Source organism: Neovison vison, chromosome 8 (genome assembly GCF_020171115.1).
Source record: "Neovison vison isolate M4711 chromosome 8, ASM_NN_V1, whole genome shotgun sequence".
In the NCBI taxonomy this organism is placed as follows: Eukaryota; Metazoa; Chordata; class Mammalia; order Carnivora; family Mustelidae; genus Neogale; species Neogale vison.
Genome location: NC_058098.1, coordinates 71,709,556 through 71,730,005, shown reverse-complemented (window position 1 = coordinate 71,730,005; position 20,450 = coordinate 71,709,556). Strand labels below are relative to the sequence as shown.

At 37.7% G+C, this 20,450-nt stretch overlaps 1 protein-coding gene across 3 annotated transcripts in view; it reads right to left on the bottom strand.

Annotated features, from left to right (window-relative positions):
* FOXN2 (forkhead box N2) overlaps window positions 1-19,145 on the bottom strand; it is a 67,486-nt gene extending 48,341 nt beyond the window's left edge. The window contains exon 1 of one of the 3 annotated variants that reach the window (XM_044263900.1): window positions 19,074-19,145. The gene's annotated coding sequence lies outside the window, so the exon portion shown is untranslated. Of the gene's footprint in view, window positions 1-18,370; window positions 18,400-18,748; window positions 18,875-19,073 lie in introns of those variants that run through there. The other 2 variants (XM_044263899.1, XM_044263901.1) reach the window with 2 other exon arrangements.
* Between the last annotated feature and the right edge of the window lie 1,305 nt (window positions 19,146-20,450).

Here is a 20,450-nt window from a genome sequence, read left to right as displayed (position 1 = left end):
TCAACAGATTATAAAACCTAATTTAGAATTTTAACAGTACTGACTTTCAAAAGACTTAATCCAAATTAACATGAGAATATAAAGCACTTAGAAAAGTGGTAGAGAGTAATGGTACAATGAATACTAGCTAGAGATATGGTAATTATTGTTAGTTGTTAATTTTTTAAATCATTTTTAGTTTCCTTCTTAAGGTAGATTTATAAATGATGTATCTTTCGAATACAAAAATTAGGGTACTAAATCAGTAATAATACTTCATGTTTTGAAGTTTGGAAATTTAAAAAAATTCTAACATTAAGGATAGGTCTCCTTTATGACCAATGACTGGCAAGGCAGCCACCTGAAATTAGGACTTCTCAGAAGAACGCTGCAATAAAAATTTCATCATTTTCTTTATGACGCGACTTTCACTTCCTTATTCTATTTGTTTCTATGCACTTTATATACCAGTATTTTACCAATCACACTATGTGACAGAACTCTTCAAATTTTCTAGTTTAAATAACTAAAAGAAATCAAATCATATAAACTTTTAGAACTTTTTAAATTTTGTTATTAGGGGCCTCTGAAAACTCTTTTTTAAGTTCCTTTATTCATAGCTCTGCCTGATGTTAACATTCTCATACAGACACACAAAAGTAATTTATAAAAAAAACAAAGAAAACACATTACCTCTCAAGTAAAAAAAAAAAAAAAAAGGTTGAGTTTTCACTAGTAATGACATTCTCAATAACAAAAAGAAAAAATATAGTGGCAAATATGAAGCTATAACCAAACAGAACAGGAATATAAATATCTACATATTATATAGTACATTCATTTATATCAAGGAATTCAGAATCTACTATCCTGTTACAGAATTCCTATCAAGTTAGAATATTCAAGATAATAATTTCTTCTTTGAAGGTAATACTTATAGTTTTGTGATTTAAGCATAATATCTACAGTACTTTAAAAATACGGGTTCAGGGTGCCTGAGTGGCTCAGTGGGTTAAGCCTCTGCCTTCAGCTCAGATCATGGTCTCACCGTCTGGGATCGAGCCCCACATCAGGCTCTCCGCTCAGAGGGAAGCCTGCTTCCCCCTCTCTCTCTGCCTAACTCTCTGCCTACATGTGATCTCTCTCTCTCTCAATCTCTGTTAAATAAATAAATAAAATCTTTTAAAAAAAAAAGGGTTCATAAAAAAAATGCATTAATGAATATAAAATTTACTTAAACACCCCCAAATCAGGCTCTGTCCAGCAAGTCTCATGTATATGAGACTTTTTTAGTGTATATTTTAGTAATATAGCTCCATAGCAAATAAGGAATAACTGCAATTAACTCAGTTCTATTAATGATGCGTTTAATATTTCTAAGTGCTTTTCAATATAACTGAATCTCCTGATGTTACATTTTTCAATTTTAATTAAGTTTTTACTTTCCCTATATTATAGCTCTTTAAGCCCTAACTCTAAGATACTATTTGTGAAATAATTTTTAATAGTTAAAAATTTATTTTTAATTCATTACCTAGGAATTCTCATTAAGAAATTTTTTTAAAAGCACCAAAAAATACTCAGATCAAAATAAGATATGGCAATCAATTCTTGATATTCCAAAGCAAATTTATTTCAATTTTTTCCTGGCATTCCCTTGCCAGCTAATCACTGAATATTTCTTTTCATACCATATTTCCTAGATTAAAGCAACAGCATATAAAATTATGATAAGCTCAACATAAACTATTTTAGCAGTTTACAAATACTAATTATTTTCTAAATTTAGAGAGTTCCTCATTTTAAAAATAAATAAATAAATAAAAAGAGGAATACCCTAAAAGGGTAATAAGGAAAATCAATTTTGCTGTTAAAAGCTTTTATTACACTAGAGTGAAAAGGAACCATGCCATCTGTTATGTTTTACTAGAACTGGGAAGCAGATGAAACCAACACTTGAGCAATTGTACAGAGAAACCCTGAAGAAGACTGCTGTCAGTCCTATGGTTAAAGCAAGGGATGGTTAACCTTCAACAACATGGCAGCATCTAACCCACAGATAAAGCTATTTCTCACCATTTCACTTTTCTAGTCTAGCTTTCTACTTAATATCAGTTTCATTATAAATACTTTCAACACGTAAATTCATGAAGCATGTGGCAAATGAGTATTCTTTTTTGGTTATATTTAACTAAATGCATTTATAATTTCTATCTTTTTACATGGAAACTTTTTACTTTGGAAACTTTATTTTAATTGACTTTACTTCTTCCTTCCTACCAATAACTTAATGTCATGAGTAAATCAAACAATCCTGCAAATATAAAAGAGCAACCAAAGGGTAGACCCCATCTTAGATTTATGGCTTACTCATCCAATCACTTTAAAGTAACCAATATAAAAAACTATTTGACTTGGGCTAAGAGAACCCTAGCAAAGGGAAATAGTCTTTCACTTAGTTCAGATCACTAAACAATGTTTGACATAGAAAAAAACAAATCTACATGGCATAATACAAAATTCCAAAATGTTTGTGATTTTAATAGCACAGCCTGGCAACTGTCTCAATTCTTTACCATAATTTAAAGCTTTCTCTGATGAAGATAAATATATAAAAGAAATTTCCACTCAATTTTCCTCTCATTCCCTCACCTCCATTCTCCTTGGGAGTGAACTATTTTCATTGATTAATTATAATAAAATACCTTTTCTCAACCCTGGAAGCCACAGCACTATATTCCCAGAATTTACTCAACAGTATAAGAAATTTATCATAAGGTCAATATAAAATTATTTTAGCAGTTTACAAATACTAATTATTTTTTAAAAACCTAAGAGTTCTTCATTTTTTAAAAAAGAGAACAATTTTATTCCTATTAATTTACCACACTGAGAGAAAAACAATGTGTAACATTTATTGAGCACATACTATTAGCAAGGCACTATGTAACAAACCTAACACATACTGGAACTTTTATGATATTCCATTAACTCAAAATATCTGATAATGTTGGTAACCCTCAGGTAAGAAAAAATTTAGACACGTAAAAGGAAGGAACTCAATCTTTTCTACTGAATAACAATAAAACTTTCATTTTGATTAAGATTCTCTATTATAAATACTGTCCATCCCATAAAATCCAATACTGAGATTAGAGGGTAGAGTCAAATACCAAATGTACTGCAAAAAGACATGTGTTTGATTATAATGCTACATGATGTCATGTATCCAGGACAACTGAAGCATTATGGTCTCTTAGGGATAAAACTGCCTCTTGGTCATAGATTTAGGTGACACAGCATGTGATCCATTGTCTCTACACAAAAAATGTGTGCAGCTATATTTTCCAGTCAAGAAAGGGCGGGAAAGTGGGCAGGGGGGCAGAATACAAAAGGGTCAAAGATTTATCTCATAGGGAAACTGTTTTTCAAATAGGGGTAAAAAAAGAAATAAAACTGAGTGAAGGAAAATACCTTTCTCCAACTCATGCTGAAAGCACCAAACACTAAAATCCGGGGAAAAATTCTGTTGTAACCTTCCACTGAATCCATTTTTCTCCACCCTAACTTGCCCAGGTACTTAGTGTAAACCATGATTTAAATGCCATTTCTATCTAAATAGTTTTGTGTAAGCTGTACATTGTATATAGACTTCCCCTACACATTGTTGCAGCATTTGTCTTTTAAAAAAAAGTCTCATTTTTTCATCAGTTTCCTGGGGAAGTTAAAATGAAGCAGAAGCTTTATAAGTAGAAAAAATGAAACACATTTGCTTCTAACCGGTCAACAAACCTGGTATTTTCTTTATAAAGACCAAATACTTTTCCTCAAAATGAATGCTAGCAAATAACCCCACCTTTCACACACAGAAATACTTATTTAAAAGAATAGTACCACAAAAGATCTAAATGCAGTGAAAACTGTTTTCTCTGATAAGGAAAATTACTAGTTCTAATAAATGTTTAAAAAAAGTTGATGACAAAATAACTTGAAAACTTCTATTACCATCTAAAACATAGCATTAATTTACTTTACCTGTTATTAAATATGATAGGAAAAAAAGCACTATTAGCTCTTAGAGTAAATCTAGCTTAGAAAAACCATCTTTCTCAACCTTTAGGGCTGCAATCAATGTTGTATACAAAGGAAAATATGTTAAAGGGTGGAAAACTCTGACAACACAGAAATAAAAAAAAATAAAAATAATTGCTAATGGAAGGAACTAACCATGCCATCTAGTATTAGAAGTAGTATCACCATGCCACAAACCATATAGTGACCAGTTAACCAACCAGCCCTTTGGTTTTTTGACAGTCCTATGCCAAACTGGAAAAATGCTGAAAGGAGCAAAGTTACAGAAACCTGAAAGTCAACAGATCTAATGCCCTAAACTACAGAGGTAAATTTAGTTGGCATTTGAATACAAATAGTAAGTATTCCTTGTCATCAAAATTTACTTATATAGAAATTATTTTTAATCCTTTGAAATAAGCCATAATCCGTCAGCCATGCAGTAAATCCCCTACAGCCAATTAAATTTTTCCACTGAAAAAAAGCATCTTTTAAAAGAACATTCAAGATTGGAAATTACATTTAATAAAGGCAGAAAATGGTATCTTACCTTACTAATAGCTTTCTATATTAACTTTGGAAAGCAAAAGTAAAACTTAGGACTCTAAACCAGTTGATATATATCACAAACACAAAATATGATTAATTAAAAGTACGATTAAAAGTAAGTACATTTTAAATAGACTCAACTAACTCTGAGTAATTACTGAAGTAAAATACATTTATGCTAAAAATTATTAAAGATACTTATGTTATTAAATAGACTATCTCCAGGGCATTGTAGAAAGTAAAACTTAACCTAATAACTAAGTTTCTAAATAAACATACTCAGAATATAACCTAAATCCTAAACAGCCAAATCAACTGTAGCTATATGTAGCTAGGAGGTCTAGTTGTCACTACCAGTAGATAGGATCAGCCGCCCAAATGGATGTTGAGTTCCATTTGATAATACAGAGAATATTGATAGCAAAATGGCTGCTTTTCTTCTTGAAGGTAGATATTGCTCATCTAGATCCCTATAATAGTAGTCTACATGAATGGTACCCATTATAATTGCTGCACAAACATATACAGGGGCTCTGACAAGAGCTTTTTAATTAGTCTCCCTGCATCTATGTCTGATCTTCCCTTAATTTGTTCTCTACGATATAATCTCATAAAATGCAAATCTGACAAGGTCCCTTTCTTTCTTAATCCAGCAAGGGGACCTTGAGGTCCAAATGTATAGTCCTTTACATGGTACATGAGACCTGGCATGACTTAGCCCCTAACTTCTCTGGTCACATCTTTTGCCACTCTTTTCCTGATTCTCCCCAATTTAGATGTCTGAATAGGCCATGCTTTCTCCTCCTCCAGGGCCTTTACAAATGTTGCATCTTTTGCCTGACACCCTCTTGATTTCACCTAGCCCTGGCTGTTATTTATCACTCACATCGCAGTTGTAAAATCTTAAAGGAAATCTTCTCTACACCCCAGACCAGACAGGGCCCTAAGTTCTGTACTTCCATAATATCCTATACTTTTTTTTTTTTTTAAGATTTTATTTATTTATTTGACAGAGAGAGAGATCACAAGCAGGCAGAGAGAGAGGGGGAAGCAGGCTCCCTGTTGAGCAGAGATCCTGATGTGGAGCTCGATCCCAGGACCCTGGGATCATGACCTGAGCCAAAGGCAGAGGCTTAACCCACTGAGCCACCCAGGCACCCAATATCCTATACTTTTTAATGACATTTAGCATACCTGAGATGGCTTAAGACCTATCTTTCCTAACTGACTGAAAGCTACACAATGGCAGAGCTGGTTTTTTGTTTTGTTTATAGCTCAAATAATTTTTGTCGGTCAGATCTTGGTTCTAGCTCTGCTGCCACATAACTTGGACATCTATAAAATAAGATGGTTGGATTTTCATTCTATACTAAATCTAAATGCCATCAAAAACTGAAATTAAAATATTACCAGCTTTCCTACAGATACATGGTAAAACCTATATATTCTACCCATATGTATATTTCTTATGTGTGTGTCTAAGTCATGTACACATGGATTTATGTAAATGAGAGCTAGTAGTTTCTTACATAAAAAAATGCACTAAATGCTTACTGATACCAGGAATTGTTTTTAGTGACTTACCAGTATTAACTCTTTTAATCTTCACAACTCTGCCAGGCAGTTGCTATTATTAGTGTCCATTTTATATTTGGAAACAGATACAGAAAGATTAAATGGCATGCTCATTACCACAAACTCTAAAGTAGCACAAAGGAGATACAAGCTGAGGGAGTATGGCTCTAGAGCTCACACTCCTTACCACTACACTAGTTGCTACCCTGCTTAGATTGCTCCACAAGTACAAAAGACTGAAAAAAAAAGTACATGCAAATATAAATATATGACTAAAAATCTATAGCATCAAGCTAATGCTCCTCTACTTGAAGTTAGTCCAAACCTGACTAATTTTGTCCAAAAATTTCTTGTGCATTTCTCTATTTATATTCTTGTTCCTGCTTTTCTAACATCTGGATTGTCTACCTTCCCTACCACCATTCAGCCAAAACTCTAAGGAGGACTCCTCCATGCAATTACCACCTGAACATCTTTTAGAAATGTTTCTCTCTCCTACTATGTTCCAATTGCATTTATATTGTCCTTTTTTTTTTAACTGTGGTTATTTGTGTCAATAGCTCAAAACAAACAACAGAAATGAAACCACTTTATAAACACTAAAGTTCTATACCTTAAAAAAAGGCTTACTCCAGAATGAAAAATAAAAACAAAAAGCCTAAAAAACAATGGTCATAACAACCCTAAGCAGAGTACTTAAGCTTGGAGTATTTGGAAAATAGTATCAGAAAACTTTTTAAGCATTAATTATTTTAATTCCATTTGAAAATCTGCTATTTGGAAGTAGTAATTCAAGAAAGAATACAGTAAAACCATTTGTATGAAGCACTATAATGGAAAAAGTTTACAAAAACAAAGAGAAGGGGCGCCTGGGTGGTTCAGTGGGTTAAAGCCTCTGCCTTTGGTTCAGGTCATGATCTCAGGGTCCTGGGATCGAGCCCCGCATCAGGCTCTCAGCTCAGCAAGGAGCCTGCTTCCCCTGCTCTCTCTGCCTGCCTCCCTGCCTAACTGTGATCTCTGTCAAATAAATAAAATAAAATCTTTAAAAACAAAACAAAACAAAAAACAAAGAGAAAACAAATTTATTAAAGATAATGACACACCATTAGGAAACCTCTTTTATAACTAAAAAATTGACCCTTCCCACTCCTTGGGGAAAGCTGGTTCCTACACTACTCTTGAATCTGTGTCTAGAAGGTTATATATCATACGGCAATTATTTACTTACATGCAGCATTTGCTATTTGTAAATAAGTGCCTTTTTTAAAAAAAAGATTTTATTTATTTATTTGACAGAGAGAGATCACAAGGCAGAGAGAGAGGGGGAAGCAGGCTCCCCACTGAGCAGAGAGCCTGATATGGGGCTCAATCCCAGGACCCTGAGATCACGACCGGAGCCACCACCAGAGGCAGAGGCTTAACCCACTGAGCCACCCAGCCGCCCCTGTAAATAAGTATCTTTACCTTGAACAAATAATTTAAATCTTTGTTTTTCTAAACATCAAGAAACTACCCCATTAAGTCTTCCAATTATTTCATATTTCTGAATTTAATTACTATCTTATATAAAGTAAAATCAAGGGACGCCTGGGTGGCGCAGTTGGTTGGACGACTGCCTTCGGCTCAGGGCGTGATCCTGGAGTCCCGGGATCGAGTCCCACATCAGGCTCCCAGCTCCATGGGGAGTCTGCTTCGCTCTCTGACCTTCTCCTCGCTCATGCTCTCTCTCACTGTCTCTCTCTCTCAAATAAATAAATAAAATCTTTCAAAAAAAAAAAATAAAGTAAAATCAACAAGTTCTCAAAACTAACCAATTCTTTCTCCATAATTTAAGAATAGCCCTAGGTGTAAATAATGTAGGTTAGCTTTTAAATACTGGAAAGAGCTAAAGCATTAAATGTCAAAGCACTAACACTTGTGTATTTGCAACTGAAAGATAATCCCATGACCCTTTCAAAATTTCCCAAAGGATTTTTAATAGACTTTTAAATGCTTGCTCAACTAAGAAGAAATAATCAGGGCCAAATAACAGGTTCAGAGTGCTATGACATATAAAATCAATGGACAGCATTACGTGGCAATAATTTTAGAAGAAATTAGTTTTTTTGCCAAGATTTTAGGGGGGAAAGAGATATAACCACTCCCCAAATTAAAATTATCAGGAAGAGAATTATGGAAAATGGCAGCTGTGGTGGCAGCAAATTTTTGATTCCCTGTGAATCTTTACATAAAACAGAGCAATTAGGGAGCAAACCCAAAACCCATGGGTAACTTTTACAACAAAACTATTTGACAGTCTCACCACAAACCCCGTAATACAAAGGACTGAAACAAACCACAAACAGCCAACCATTTTTCCCCTCACTCCTCCCCCAACCTGTTTTCTATTGGTGTCTAAGTGAGAGAAAGCAGGGGGGAAACAATGAGATATATGAAGAATTTGAGAACAGAAGTACAAAACAGCCAAAAGGTATTCAGTGGAAAACAGTGAGAGACAATTTGTGAGAAGCTAAAATCACTCCTGTACTAAGTGCAAGCAGTTCACAATAAGGCATACAGGCCTGGAGCAGTCTGATCCTCTTAGGTCCCTTGAATCTGGCACTTGGGGCTGTCTTTCAGGATAGAGCCTACACTTAAGAGTAAGTGCTGGGAATGAAAATAAAATTGAGCAGGTTATGGACAAACAAGATACAGGAAGAGAAGGTCCAAATAGAAGTGTCAGAGTAGGGATGCCTGGGTGGCTCAGTTGGTTAAGCGGCTGCCTTTGGCTCAGGTCATGATCCCAGCATCCTTGGATCGAGTCCCACATCGGGCTCCTTGCTTGGCAGGGAGCCTGCTTCTCCCTCTGCCTCTGCCTGCCACTCTGTCTGCCTGTGCTTGCTCTCGCTTCTCTCTCTATGACAAATAAATAAAATAAAATCTTTAAAAAAAAAAAAAAGAAGTGTCAGAGTAGAACAGAGCCAGGAAATTTCAGAAAGCCATCTACCATTTTTTTAATGGTGCACAAAAACAACAAAAGAGAAATCTGTGCAGTCAGAAGAGCTATCTGAACTAAGTCTCCTCCTACAAGTTCAAGAAAACTATTTCTTTATAAAAAACAAGTCCAAGTATTGGGGCTGAATATCATACAAAGTTACAATAAGAAAAAAGAAACAGGAAGAGAGTCAAACTCATAGAAGCAAGAGAGAGGGGGAAATGGGAGTTGTTCAATAGGTATAAAGTTTCCATTACGCCAGATGAGTAAATTCTAGAGATCTGCTGTACAATACAGTGCCTACAGTTAACAATATTATACTGTACACTTAAACATTTTTTTAACAGGGTAGGTCTCATGCTAAATGTACTCAACACACACACACACACACACACACACAGAGTAATAATTTTTTTTTAAAAGGGGGTGGTGGGATACAATAACATCCTACAGATAACTAAAGCATGCCAGAAAGGGATGCGCATAGGAGAAATAAAAATGAGCTTCTATTTCAAAAAGAACTTAAAAGAATTATACAAGACCCGAAAGAAAAACATTTATCAAAATAAAAAACTAAGAAATAAATTGACAAGAGTTCAGGAAAGAATCTGGATTTATAAAAAAGAGAAAATCATTTCAGAAATGAAATGATTCTTCTACTTAAAGTGATTTTTCTACTTAAAAAGTAGAAGAAAAAATAAACATACAAGATAAAGCCTTAAAAACAGAAGGTGCAAAGAAAAGAGTCAAAAAGAAATGAAGAGGAAGGAAGTGTGCAAGCTGAATTCTAGTGTCTGGGGATATATACTTGGTAATAAAACAAAAAAGAACATTAAGAGACTTTCAAAAAAAGTCAGGAATAGCAGTTATTTCTTGAGGGAAGGAAGTTATGTTTGGGAAAGAGGCAGATATGGAAGGGCTTCTAAGGTAGCTGGCAAAATTCCATCCCTTAACCTGGAAGATGGTTGCATAGGTGTCGGTCTTATGATAATTCACCAAGCTACACATTTGTTTTCTACATCTACATTTTATTTTACAGTAAAAAGGGTAAAAAAGGAATTTAGGAAAATCAAAAACTACAGATAAATTAATTTAAAACTACTAGGTATCAAAGGAAAACAGGTGCAAAAAAAAACCTTTTGGAATTATCTTCAAACCAACTTCATAAAATGACGTGGCAAACCAAGGGACAAATTTTCTCACAATGTTTTGTCCTTATGTTTGGCAAACAGGATGGTGAATTAAGTCTACTATCTCAATACAGAGTACCTACCTGTTCTGTTTCTCACATGTAACACATACTTTAAAAAGTATCTGACATTGACTAATTCTTAGAATTAACTACATACATAAAAAATACATAAAAGGGTCTTTTTTAAGAGATACTCTAAAACTGCCTGGAGAACTCATCTTTGCAACAAATATGATGGTCTTCCAAATAAATAAAATTTTAAATTCAACAAACATTTATCCAGGATATGTAATGTATGAGGTATTTACACTTCACTTGAAGAAATAAATAACACCTATAATAGAAAGCTATATATAGTGTGTGTTTTGAGAAAAGGTACAAAGTACTGCAGGTACAGAAGAAAGGGCTTTTCACCTGTCCTACTGCATTAATATTCTAACCAGACCCTTCTCATATTCCTCCAATCTATCCTTTCCAGTAATGGCAGAATGATCTTTCAAACACCAAAAGCCCCTTTTAAAAACTCTTCACAATGTACAGTACACAGGCAATTTAAATGCCTTACAAGGACAAGGTAGGCAACAAATGAATGAAGTTGATCTGGTGTTAAGACAATAGAGAATGATGGAAACTGTCAAAAAGAAGGCAACTCCTTATAATAAGGGTTAGCCAATTACCACCATGTAGGAACAGGAAACCATTGTTGCTACAATGTTCAATTTTTCCAGAGATGACAGAACTCTAGTCATTGCATGTGAAATGTACCAATATTTAAATGTTGGCAAATAATGCAAAATTTGAAGAAAAAAAAAAAAGTAACAAAAGTAACCTAAACAAAAAACAGCTGTAGGCAAAATTTGTGAACACTGCCTTCAGAAATGGGTCTGACATTAATATCCCAATAGCTTGGCCCAAGTGTCCTCAAAACTGCAAAAATGACTGTCTTTCTAATTCAAAGGAATACTGAACAATTACAAAGTTTCTCTTAAAACGTTAGCACCTGCTACCACTGGTCGGTAGCAATGGCTAACAGATAACAAAATACAAGGAAAAGTAAAAGAGGAACATTTACCTGATAGCCACCTCAAAATTGCTTAACCAGTTTTTGGTTTTGATTGTTTTCATCAACAGTTATATTCATGGGCACCATTTTATACCGCATACATGTTATATGGTCAAATTTTATTTTCTTTTCAAGATTTTATTTCTTTCTTTCTGGGAAAGAGCAGAGAAAGCATGAGCTGGAGGAGGAGCAGGAGAGAGAAGCGGACACTGCACTGAGGAGGGAGCCTAATATGGGATTTGATTCCAGGTTCCTGGGATCACAACCTCAGCCAAAGGCAGACGTTTAATGAACTCAGCCACTCGGGCACTGCAGTTCAAATTGTCTTTTGCTAAAACTGCTTCTGGCTTATATGATACAATCAAATATATACATGTATTTGTTCTTTAACAAAAGAACACCATGAGACTCTAGAAAATCATGGGGCTAGTAAAATCTAAAATTTTTGGTACAGTAACCTATAAGCTCCTAGAAAAATCTGGCTCCTGTATGCCAGTATTTCACACCACTTCAAGTTCCTGAATATACTATGCTCTTTTATTCCTTCAGGCTTTTAGATGTATTTAAGGCTCTCTACCCCATTTGTTACAACTGCTTAAAGTCATCTTCCAGCCCTCCTTGAATTATTTGCTTTTCCACCGTGCTTCCTTATCACCCCATACAGAACCCTATTATGGAACTTATTTGCTGTTTATGACATACCTAGAAAACCATGATATATATATATATAACTGATACAAAATGAAACTACACTTTTACACTTACCATATACAATACATTGAAATTTTCTATTTTTTTTTTTTTTTTTAAGAAATGCTGATTACAGTTTACTACAATGGTTCTATCAACCACTTAGGAAATACTGCGCTAGACTATAAATCCTTGCAGGTAGAACTCAATATATTCATTTTTATGCTCTCATACAGACCATTTAGTAAGCAAATGTTTAAATAAATGAATAAATATAGCAGCATCCTGTACCAGAAAATATAGCAGCATCCTGTACCAGAAAAGTCAAAGAGCAAGGCTTTGAGATCAAACAGACCCATCAGCCAATAAGCTTATACAATCTGAGAAGTGACTTAACCTCCTTGAGTCCCAAGGAGTTAACACCAGTTACTTAACTCATTATAACAATAAAGTAGTAGCACTCCTAGATGAGGCATTCTATAAATTAGGCATCAAATGAGTGAAAATGTCCTGGAAATTAGTATTAGCTTCCTCTCCCTACCCTGTATTTTTACCTACTCCTTCCTGGAGACAGATCAAGATGTTTCTCATCCTGGCAAATAACTCTTTTTTAAAAGACTTCACGTCACAGTACCTAGAATATGCATTTTTTTTCAAAGACTTATTTATTTATCTAAGAAAAAGAGAGAGAGAGTGAGAAGGGAGAGGGAGGTAGAGGGAGAGAATCTTCAAGTTGATGCCCCATGGAGAATGGAGCCCATGTGGCTAGACCTCAGGACCCCTGAGATCATGACCTAAGTCAAAATCATGAGCCCAAAGCTCAACCAACTGAGCCACTCAGGTACCCCAGAATATGCATTTTTAAAGTCTCCAGACTTGAATTCAAATACCCAGCAGTGCATTTATATAACTTTTCATTATCTTTCTTTTTATCAATAAGAAAAAAATATTTCCTGTAAGGTTTTTATAGGGAATTAATAAACTCTATATACTATATATATAGTATAATTCCATAAGACTACAGTAGGTGCTCAATAAAAGGTACTGATTGCTGCTATGATTATTAATAAATGTTGTTCAATAACTATATAAGAGGTCGCATTCAAACTGAACTTTTGAGGATGGAGGAGCTGGACAAAGGCGGGGACAGACAAAAGGAATAGAAAAATATTTACAAGAAATCACTTCTTTTTCTGTATTTCCTCTTTTAAGATAAAAAAACCACAAGGATATGAGTTTATCAATTTTCTCAATTCACTACCTCCAAGGTTACAAATAAAACTCAGAAGTACTATATTAGCTCTGTGTCAAAATTCTAACTTAAATAATAAATTATGCTCAGTGGGCTGTACAAATAGTGTGAAAGATATAATGTATTAAAAACATTTTAGAAAGAACTTCAGTAAGAATTCAAAGTAAAAAAAAATTAACTGAAATTCTCATTCAACATGCCTTTAATCAAATTTTTGTCCAATAAAACTAGCACTATTTTATTGATAATACTCTCAATAACACATTATTATAACACTACATTTATAACTGACAGTGAAATCAACACCTATGTAAGGTGTGGGGATAAATTCTATGTTTTTGTTCAGGCAAACTCCAGAAAAGTAGAAATGACATCTCCTGCTCACCACTATATTCTTAGCATTGAAATGCAGTAGATGCTCAAAATATATCTATCCAAGTTTAAATGTTTATTTATGGAAAAGAAAATTAGGTTGAGGGGGGAAAATATATGAATCCAAATTAGGTTAAGGCCTTGAGGATGGGATATGCTTAGCATCTTGCTTCTAAAACAGTAAAATATGGAAGGTGGGGGTGAAATGTGGCAAAGACCTCAAAGAGTGATCAAGATTATCATCAATTTTATCGTATTGTTAGTATGTACTCTTGGAGTAATGTGATGAGAATGGCACTTCACCTCTGTTGTTTTCCTCCCTAAAACCCATGACCCCAGCCTAATCACGAAGAAAACAGTGGACAAATCTCAATTGAGGGGCATTCTCTAATGTTTCTGACTAGTACTCCCCAAAACTGTCAGTCATAAAAACAAGAAAAGCCTGAGAATTTGGAATTCTGGAACAGAATAAGCATACTAGGAAAAACCTAGTGAAATCTGAATAAAGTATATGGCTTAGTTATTAGAAATGCACCAATTTTGTTTCCTTAGTTATAACAAATGTACCATAGTAATATAAATAATATAAGTAATCTTATATTCAGTAATATAAGAAGTTAACAACGAAAATGAAATGGAGGGGTGCCTGGGTGGCTCAGAGGGTTAAAGCCTCTGCCTTCGGCTCAGGTCATGATCCCAGGGTCCTGAGATGGAGCCCCGCATCGGGCTCTCTGCTCAGCGGGAAGCCTGCTTCCTCCTCTCTCTCTCTCTGCCTGCCTCTCTGCCTACTTGTGATCTCTGTCTGTCAAATAAATAAATAAAATCTTAAAAAAAGAAAAAAAGAAAATGAAATGGAAACTGAGTAAGGTATACTCATGTGTACTGTCCTGCAACATTTCTGTAAATATAAAACTAATCTAAAAAAGTTTTATTTAAATAAAAACAGAGTAAGGAAAATAAGGAATGAATCAAAATCCCTTGGGAGTAATGATGATAAATATTCTTTTAGTCTCTTTATGTTTGGTGGTAAGACAAAGATAGCATTCTCCTGTAGTGGAAATAAAGTTATTAATAAAACACCCTATAGGCATCGTATAAGTCTATAGTACTAATTACGACGTGACAATATGGCCAAAGCAAAAGCCCTCTGAATTTTAGTTTCCCAAAGTATCATTCTTGGTCCTCAACATTTCATTTCACTCTGTGACAAAAATTCATAACATTAGCTGTCATTCTGTATTGCATGGACTATCCCACATCTCTAATCTTTATCACTTTAAGGTCATTTCCCCCTTGTTATCTCCCACTGACCTTACACTCAACTAACTAAACTCCTCATCTTCTTGATAAAGCTCCTCTTCCAAACAAACTTCCCTCTCAAAGTTATGCCTCTCCACCCCACAGTTTATAATCAGTAGTACACACTACTTCAAATGAATCTTCCTCAAATAAGGATTTTATCATAAACGCAGGCTCAAACACTTTCTTTCAACTAAACCATATTTAAATTCAGAAGTGATACTTTCAAGGCCATCCATAATTGCTTATGCTTTTTTGTACCTTCACTGTAAAGATCCTTCCATCCATCTCTCTACGTCATACCATAAGCCTTTCCTTTATTCAGAAAATAACTCAATACTCACTAAACATATCACATATACACAAGAAAACAAGATTCTTCTGGGTGGTCAAAGACTTTATAATCTCCTTGGGGGTGATAAAACCTAAAAAAAAAAAAAGACTAACAAAGAACACAGGAATATTTCTCATTCAAAGCTTAACTTCAGTTCCTATAACAGTGCCTGCCACATGTAAGGGCTCAAAAAGTATTCATTAAGTGAAAACAAGGCAGTATAGAATGCTATAGCCAAAAGAATTATATGCAATTTGAGAAGGTAAAGAATTATCAGTTGGAGAAGTAAAAGCAGGTCTGTATTTCTTTGATTCTAAGGCTCTAAGGACAGCCAAGACTCAAGATCAATTATTTCTTGCATGGTTAAGAGGATGTGTGCAGGTACATTTCCAACAGAAAAATGTTACACCAGCAAAGGTAAGAAGAAGTAAAATTCTTTTACAACACTGAAGTAGTAATTAAAGAACAGTTCCTGAAGGTTACTGGAAAATAAGATAGGAGAAGACAGGAACCAAAGTTGGGAAAGTCCTGAGAAGAAATTTGGTATTCATGTTTGACCTAAGAGTGGAATAACATAGGTTAGACTTTAGAAAGCAAGAGCCTTATTTCTTGAAGAAGCCTCCCCAGTCAAAACCCTGTAGGTTCCTTCTCCTTTTAAGCTTTACAGTACTTGCCTGCATTATAAAATTTAACTCCTAACTATATTCTCTCACAATATAAATTCTTATTTTCATTGCTGTTAGTCTGTTCTCTTCAACTGAAGAATAGGGATCATATCATAGACCTCTGTTTTTTCCCCTAACAAATGAGCAAAGCACTGGGCCCCTGAAGCTTTATTTCGGGAGGACTTTTTGCATTTGTGCAAAACCCAGTTACCAATATGACAACAATCTAAAAGCAACACACAACATACATACTATGAGTAGCTAAGCTACCATACGAACAAGAGCTAAGTCCTGTTTGGACAGCACTTTTTAAAGTTTCATTCGATAGTTGAAGCCCATAACTAATAATGTGTCAGACAGCATATGTTTTCAGTGCTTCCTGCTTTATATAAGTATTTCATCACCTCATTTACTTTTCTTTCTCAACTAAGCATTCCTCTCAGTGGTCAACACATATACTAATTTCTCAATAACATTATCTTCTCTGCACTGAAGCCTCTCTAACCTTTTTATTTATTAATTTCATTGATTGAGAACCATTGTTACGGCATAATTAAATTCTAATAAAGGGTGCTGCTGTAACTTCTGTACATAATTCTTTTACACATTCTAAATGTTTCCTGTGGCTTAGCACCCTTCAAGTAAAACTGATTCAAATAAAAACATATGTTACAGAAATAATTCAAATCCACCAAAGCTTTTACAAAATGAAACATGATGTGTTAGTGTCCAGAGATTACACCTAAATTCTAAAATTCGCCAACTCTCCAAAAGTTTGGATTTTTTTCATCTTCAACCCTTTGACCTTCTATTTTAAAATTAAATGTCATTCCTTAAAATAAAATCTGTTCATGTTAACATTCATATTAACTATTAAAACTTTCCCCAAAAAGCTTAAAGTGCGTACACACAAATCAAACGGGTATTTACTTCATCCCTAAACAAGTATTTTCACTAATAATATATTTTTCCAGGTCAGAATTTTTATGTAAGAAGAAAAAAATAAGACTTTTATAAAACTCAAAAAGAAATATTCCACATGATTATTTCTTATTGCATAGAACCCCTCACTAACGCTTTTGAAATACAAACGACTTTTTTTTTTTTCCAGAGTTGGGGAACTCCATAATGTTCTACTCTATTGCCCCACCACCTCTTAACGGTACCTAATACTGCTGAGCTTGTAGAGCTGAATCATCAAAACAGCACAAGAAGGCAAAAAAACCACGTCAATATATACCCTTAGAAGGACTGCAAGGTAACAGGTAAGTCTTATAATTCGGACGGAACAGAGATAGACATGAACAGTTCAGCTTTTTCCACTTCCTCATCTCCGAAAACACCAAAATAAATGTGGATTTGAGGCTACAGCACGATTGCAAAGCCCCGGGTACCAGTGAAGCCTCACATCTAGTGGCGCTAGGGCACTCTATTACACTCAGCCGGCCACGTGGCTGTCACAATCAGAAGGAAGACAGGAGAAACAGCACAAACTAACCTGGAAACAAATAACCTTCCTCCTCCCTCCACCGCGGAGTTGGGGTAGAAAAAAGACCATGCCGTTTCTTTGCATGATAAGACTTTTTTTCCTGTAAGGTGAAAACGAAGTACAGGGGCTGCTTTAAAGAGACTTCAAATCAAAAATCAGGTCCAAGAAGATCCCGAGTGTGCACCCCACTGAATTCGCTAAGCTCACTCCCGCGAGCTAGATGGGAACAGAGGCATTTTGCGAAGGGGTAAAAGAGGTGGAGTTGAGTAACAGTAGAGGATGGAGGGTTATGCACTGGGGCCCGCTTTCTCCAGACCCCCCCCCCCCCAGGGTTTCAGACTCGCTGCTGCTGCTGCGGTGGGGCGAACCCAGCACGCGGAGGGCCTCGCCTACGACCTCTCACCCTCCCAGACACAAGACAGAAGGGCACAAGTAACCACGGGCCCAAGAGAGTTGGCGAACAGGAAGTGTCCATATTGCAGCGCAGAAAAACCCTAACTCGCACCCCACTAAGACAGCCACCCGGCGAGGCCCCCAGGGCGCCCGCTGGAGGAGGGGCCAGAGGGTGCCGGGGTCGGCCACCCCCACATCCGGGACCCGCCCCTGTACCCCCAACGCCCGGCAGCTCCTGGGCTTAACAAGTTCACTCCAGGCAGCGGCTGGCGCCTCCCCGGGCACTACTTGGCCCGGCCCAGTCAGGCCGCCTGGGGCCGGACCAAGACTTCACGCCCGGCACGTCTCGCTCCACTTGGAGGCGGGGGAGGGGGTGCTGCACACACTCCCGAGGGGCTTGGGGCACTTCCTCTAACAGCAGATTCGCCCCGAGTGGAGCCCTAAGCGTCCTCAGGGCCACCCCCGAGCCTTACCGGAGAGCCGGCACCCCTAGCCACGGATCCCGCCGCGCGGCACCCGCTCCGGGGCAGTCATTACCTCTCACGAAAAACTCCTAACTCCTCACGGGGCCGCGCTCCCCTTAGTTTGACACCCCCGGGAACCCACGCAGGACCCAAGCCAAGCGCAGGGGAGACCCCCATGCCGGCGCCAATTCCTCACAGGACAAAAATGTCCGGGGGCGTCACGGGACAGCCGCGGGCGCGTCACGGGACAGCCGCCTCCGCGCCCCACGCCGAGCGCCAACCGCACGCGCTGCCTCCGCGCCCGGGAACTGCGCGGCGGGCCGGGGCTAGGAGCGCGGCCGCCCGGCGGCGCCCGCCCAGGAGGGCGCCACTCCGCACGGGACTCACCGTCTGCTCGACCGCCGCAGCGGGGAGGCGAGGGACGGGCAGGGGAAGACACAATATGGCAGAGCAGCGCAGCTGCTCCCGACGGCTCCCAGCAGCCGCCTCCGGGAAGACGCGGCAAAGAGCAGGCAGCGGCAGCTGCGGTGGCGGCCGCGGCAGCACCACATCCCCCTCCCGCTCGCTTCCTCCCCCTCCCTGCACCCTCCCCCGATGCCATGGCAACGCGGCGCCAAGGAGATTAGCCCCGCCCCTCCCTCTGGTCCCCGCCTCTTGCGACCACTCCGGAGGGGGCTCGGCCCGCCCCCCGGTGTCCCCTCCCACCTCCTACCTAAGGGCCGGCCCGGGACCTCGCCGGCCGCTCTGAACTGCTGATGGGAAGGAAGGGTGATGCAGTGTCCGGAAGGGCGGGGTTCGCACGGAAGGCAGGGAGGAGACGTTGTGGGCCAGTGCTGCTTTCGGGCTGAGGAGGGGCTGGGAAGGCGGGAAAAATGGAAAGGCCTCGCCTGCCCGGAAGGACCTATAGGAGGGCGGCGGGGCGCGGCACGGCCCCTGAGTGGCCGAAATGGTGCGGAGGCGGGGCTAGCGTGGCCTCCCCGGTGCTGGGACTACCCTGTAGACCTCCAACAGCAGGAGCTTCTGGGGGCTTCCCCAAGAGCTTTCCGCCATTGGCCAGACTTTGAAAGCGCTGTAGGAACGGTAAAACATTAATATGAACTAAAAAGTCGTTATTACACTCGCCTGACTGAAATTTTAAGTGAAAACTGAGCTCAGCGTGTTTGTGGTGGAAAAAAAAAAGGGTTGGAATCAGATCCAAAATTTAGTAAGCATTGCATTTATTGAGCCCTCACCAAGTGCTAGGGACTGAGCTAAATTTTTGACATGCGTTGTAATAATCATAATGCTAAGATAGCATTGCTGGATAAAACACAGGAGTGTCCATTAAATCAGAATTTCAGATAAATACAGAATCATATTTTTTAAACAAGAGAATGTTCCATTTGGGGATACACTTCTGGTGGTTTGTATGTGTGTTTTTTGTTTGTTTGTTTGTTTGTTTTTTTCTGCTAAATCTGCAAACCCTATCCTAACTCTTACAAATTCCCACTTTACAGATAAGGAAGCCGAGGCTTAGAAAAATAACCTGACAAATATAAGGTAAGTGGCAGAACTAAGGCTCCATCTTACTAAGATTATGATTCTGATTACTAGATTTCTGAATATCTATATCCACATCTTCAAAAACGAGAGTAGTTATACCTATCTCACAAATTTGCTGAATGGATTGAAAGAAAAGGTGAAGAGACCTGCATAGTGACTGATGCATGGGAGGTTCACATTCTTCCTGAGCAATGAATGTTAACTGAATATTCACTATGTGCCAGGCTGTGAGTATAAAGTGAGCTGATTATGAAACAAGCTTCCTACTGATAATAAAACAAGTCAAGCTGTGGGGATGACAGAGACACAGAAGAATTACAGGCATCAGAATGTATAAAATCAAAAATGGAAGTGTTCAGTCCTCATTCCCCAGAGGAGAATGCTGTGTCTGTATGATTTGTCCAAAATCACCTGCCAGTTCCATTTGGTTCTCATTACACTGTCCTGAAAGGCCTCATAACTGTATTTAGAGTAAGAGGCCACAAGGTAAATAACAGTCAGCTTCAGTTAAAGCAAGAGTTGCTTCATTTTTTCCCTTTAGAGCAAT